Raw genomic sequence first — 4,947 nt, 5'->3', positions numbered from 1 at the left:
ATAAATCATCTGTTCAAGTAAAGTATTTGCAGTGAGGTATAAGGGAGAAACTTCCTTTTATCTGTGGTCATTACTGAATAAGCTAATAGAGATAGGGAAGATGAGTTCAATGTTTAATGTCAAAGTTTCACTTTTTCAATGAAAAGGCTGGGGATGGTGATAGTGCCCACTACAGGTTTTCATGAGCTATATAACATGTTCTCAGTAAATGCCAAGCAAAATGGAGAGAAAAGGCAAGCATTACTGGAGGTATACCAAGACAAAATGAAGAAGCAGGAAAAAGAGGAGGATGAGAGAGAAACACAGGAGACAGAGAGTCAGAGGTGGAGACAAGAAGAGGAAGGAAAGAGAAAGGAGAGACAGACAGAGACATAGACAGCAACAGATGTCAAGGGCCTATGTAAGAAAAAGATGAAAAGGGTAGTGGAGTAATAGAATTACACAACATGTGCAAGTTGAGCCCAATGAGCATCCAAGAGAGTCAGTGTGTCTCTGTTTTTGTTTCTACTTTAAGTAGTAGCAGACCTGCCTCTTGATTGGTGACATTTGCTTTATCTAGCAAGTCATCTCTGCATAAAGAAAGAGTTCTTTGGTAGAGTAAGTAGGCATACAATCTCTGACATTTTTATTATTTTGAATGTTTCTCTCTGCCTTTTATTCTCTTCCAGGTGGCTTCAACATCACCATTCAAATGATTACGGTTGTGACTCCCTTATCTTTATAGACCTCTGTCCATGGCTCTGTGAATATCAGTGACATGCATTCCAATTTCACTGCACCACATGGTCCTGTCTTCCTAGATGGAATAGAGAAAGCACAGGAAGAGAATGAGAGTGTATCTGAGTATGTCTGAATATTACCAAACTTTAAGGTATTTATTATATGTAATTAGTAGTAAACTAGTTTCCACCTTAAGGGATTAATGAATTCCAGGGCTCTACCTTTCCTTCAGCAAAACTTCAATAAATAAAACTTCCTGAGATCTCACCGAGACCCGTGACCCCGACTCTACCTGAGACATACAGCCCAAACTCATCATGCGCGAGTGCATTTCAGTCCATGTGGGGCAGGCAGATGTCCAGATGGGCAATGCCTGCTGGGAGCTCTACTGTCTGGAACATGGGATTCAGCCTGATGGGCAGATGCCCAGCGATAAGACCATTGGTGGAGGGGACGACTCCTTCACCACCTTCTTCTGTGAAACTGGAGCTGGAAAACATGTGCCTCGGGCAGTCTTTGTGGACCTGGAGCCTACTGTAATCGATGAGATCCGAAATGGCCCATACCGCCAGCCCTTCCACCCAGAGCAGCTTATTACTGGGAAAGAAGATGCGGCCAACAACTATGCCCGTGGTCACTACACCATTGGCAAGGAGATCATCGACCCAGTGCTGGACCGGATCCGCAATCAGATCAGTGCACAGGACTTCAGGGCTTCCTAGTATTCCACAGATTTGGAGGGGGCACCGGCTCTGGCTTCACCTCTCTGCTGATGGAGCGGCTTTCTGTTGACTATGGCAAAAAGTCCAAGCTGGAATTCTCCATCTACTCAGCCCCCCAAGTGTCCACTGCTGTAGTGGAGCCCTACAACTCCATCCTGACCACCCATACCACCCTGGAACACTCAGACTGTGCCTTCATGGTGGACAACGAAGCCATTTATGATATCTGCCACCGTAACCTAGATATTGAGCGCCCAACCTATACCAACCTCAACTGCCTCATCAGCCAAATTGTCTCCTCCATCACAGCTTCCTTGCGCTTTGATGGGGCCCTCAATGTGGACCTGAGAGAGTTCCAGACCAACCTGGTGCCCTACCTTCGCATCCACTTCCCCTTGGCTACCTATGCACCAGTCATTTCTGCAGAGAAGGCCTACCATGAGCAGCTGTCAGTGGCAGAGATCACCAATGCCTGTTTTGAGCCTGCCAACCAGATGGTAAAATGTGACCCTCGGCACGGCAAGTACATGGCCTGCTGCCTGCTGTACCGTGGAGATGTGGTGCCCAAAGATGTGAATGCTGCCATAGCTGCCATCAAGACGAAGCGCAGCATCCAGTTTGTGGACTGGTGCCCCACAGGCTTTAAGGTTGGCATCAACTACCAGCCACCCACTGTGGTGCCTGGGGGTGACCTGGCCAAGGTGCAGCGTGCTGTGTGCATGCTGAGCAACACAACCGCCATTGCTGAAGCCTGGGCCCGTCTGGACCACAAGTTTGACTTGATGTATGCCAAGAGGACTTTTGTACACTGGTATGTGGGTGAGGGAATGGAGGAGGGGGAGTTCTCTGAGGCTCGAGAGGATATGGCTGCCCTGGAAAAAGATTATGAGGAAGTAGGCATCGACTCCTATGAGGACAAGGACAAGGGAGAAGAGTAGACCGCTACTTGGAGCCTGTTCACTGTGTTTATTGCAAACTCCTTTCGAAATAAACAGTCTCCTTGCATTAAATAAATAAATAAATAAATAAATAAATCTTCCTAAGTCACACAGTAATGTCTGGAGGAGAAATTCTTCACTACCTATGCATCACGGAGTCCTCAGAAAACCAGAAAAACATAGTGAAGAACCTCATCATAACTTTGACTATGCTCAAACTTGATGTTTAAATGGGAATTTCCAAGAGGAGCTCAGCATATCCACGCTCCACTCTCAGAAGACCCACGTCTCCCTAAGTCAGAGTCCTTGGCCTAGGGAGATAAATATTAAGATATTGACTGTGCTCCTAAAAACAGGAATTTATTTGGCTCCTCAAATAAACAGGTTGACACTTATTAGTAACAAGATGGACAGTGTTATAGAGAAAGCAAGAATCATTGCATACTCACATATAATTATAAATACTATAAGAGCTGATTCCATGGCTTCCAAGAAGAAGTAGGACTATGACAGAGGAATGTCAAATAGACATGGTCATTTTTCAGTGAATAACATTAAATATATAATTGTTTATATTTGATCTTCTATCAAAAAGGAAAATAATCCACTGATTTATAGACTCTAGGACATGAAGCTAACTCTTTCTCCTACTAACTCAGGTGAAATCTGGTGCCTTCTGAAGTATGCTGATCAGATGGGTAAAAACAATACTCATCCTGTCTCCAACTTAACATGGGTGCCTGCATCAGAATCTCCCTGAGTTTTTATAAAACACTCAGATTCCTGGCCTCTAGATCAGGTCTGAGAATCCAGTTATTTGAGGATAGAAGTAGAAAACCTATATTTTTGAAATATTGTCAAGTGAGTCTCGGGTTCAACAATGTCTAAGGAATAGATCTGAGGATATAAGTTCCTGAAAATCCTTTTTTTTGTCTCGCACAGCTTTACAATGGAGCAGGGCTCATGGGGCCTCTACACCACTTTTGTTTGGGGCATAAAGGTGAAACACAATGACAGAGTCTACTGGGGGCAAGCCACTGTGCCAGAGTGGAGCCCGGGTAGGGGTCAGAACCTGAAGGAGAATGTGTGGAATGGGGGAAGAAGACTTGGACCAAGAAGTGCAAGTCACACACTGAGACAACCCAGGCCCTTTATTTACACATCTATTTTTTTCACAGCTGAAAAGGTTTTCCATTCATTTTCTCACATACAGTTTCTTTTAGGAACTTCCTGCGTTTAACAATAATGTACACACTGTACTTTCCTCCTTCCCAGTCTCCAGTTTCCTGCTAACCCATGAACTGTATCAAGAAAGAGAAAACATAGCTTCAGCAAGCAGTTAATATCTAATACAGCACACTGGTGCATAACCAAGTGAGGGTGGTTGGTAGTAATTGCAGTTGCAGTATAGAGAGATGATAGACTACATACCCAGGAAATTCTGATTTAATTATTGGTACCAACCATCTCCCCATATCCTAATCAGATCTAATTCCTCTAATGTCCAGAGCTCTCAGCAAATTAGTAACCTAAGCCAGTTCCTCATCCTAGCTTGGCTCACCTCCGAAAGTTCCTATTAGGTCTTGAAACTAGCAATCCAACAAGACCTTTCTATCCTTTTGATAATCATCTAGCTGTTATTTGGAACAAGTTGGTGGGCAGATTGTTGTCAGAACTAAGTTCCCATCAGAACGAAACATCCAGATGTTAGCTGATGTACCTGGACCAGGGCCTTGTGTTGACTCAACTGCATCACTATTATTAACAAACAGAGGAGTAGTGATCTATTCTACTCCCACGATCCTCAGAAACAAACAAGAGTAAATCATAGTCCAAGCTTTTTTTCTATTTAATTTTATTTGTAATTCATTTTTATACTCCATATTTTAATCCCCCCACCTCCTAATCCACCCTCCACTGTTCCACATCTCATATCTCTTCCCTACTCCCCTGTCTCCACGTGAATGCCCCCACCACCCACCCCACCTGACCTCTAAACTCCCTGGGGCCTCCAGTCTCTGAGGGTTAGGTGCTTCATCTCTGAATGGACACAGACCTGGAAGTCCTCTACTGTATGTGTGTTGGGAGCCTCATATCAGCTGGTGTATGCTGTCTGTTTGATGGTCCAGTGTTTGAAAGATCTCCAGGGTCCAGATTAATTAAGACTGCTGATCCTCCTTCAGAAGTCCTTCTCCTCAGCTTCTTTTAGCCTTCCCTAATTCAACAACAGGGGTCAGATGCTTCTGTCCATTGGTTGGGTGCAAATAACTGCATCCTGACATTTGCAGGCAAATGGATGGAACTAGAAAATATCATCCTGAGTGAGGTAACTCAGACCCAAAAGGACATGCATAGTATGTACTCACTAATAAGTGACTATGAAAGAACCTAGTGGGGAAACCCCCACTCAATTCCCAATTTGGCGTGCACCCAAGAATCACGAACAGACAACCATCTTGATGTAAAAGCATGAGGTAGTTTAATGACGGAGCTCCGGGCCGACACATATCTCCCACAGGGGACAGTGGATTCGACTCCGAGGCTTGGAAGCTAGGGGTTTTTATAGA

At 44.4% G+C, this 4,947-nt stretch overlaps 2 pseudogenes; both read left to right on the top strand.

Annotated features, from left to right (window-relative positions):
- Positions 1–1,037: 1,037 nt before the first annotated feature.
- Positions 1,038–1,442, top strand: LOC147000168 (tubulin alpha-4A chain pseudogene; annotated as a pseudogene).
- Positions 1,443–1,492: 50 nt separating this feature from the next.
- LOC110285526 (tubulin alpha-4A chain pseudogene) lies at positions 1,493–2,380 on the top strand (annotated as a pseudogene).
- Positions 2,381–4,947: the final 2,567 nt, after the last annotated feature.

This window comes from Mus caroli, unplaced genomic scaffold, assembly GCF_978045245.1.
Source record: "Mus caroli unplaced genomic scaffold, Mus_caroli_1 scaffold_20, whole genome shotgun sequence".
NCBI classification, from domain to species: domain Eukaryota; kingdom Metazoa; phylum Chordata; class Mammalia; order Rodentia; family Muridae; genus Mus; species Mus caroli.
Note: the sequence above shows the minus strand (reverse complement) of the source record. Positions and strands in the feature narration are given on the sequence as shown.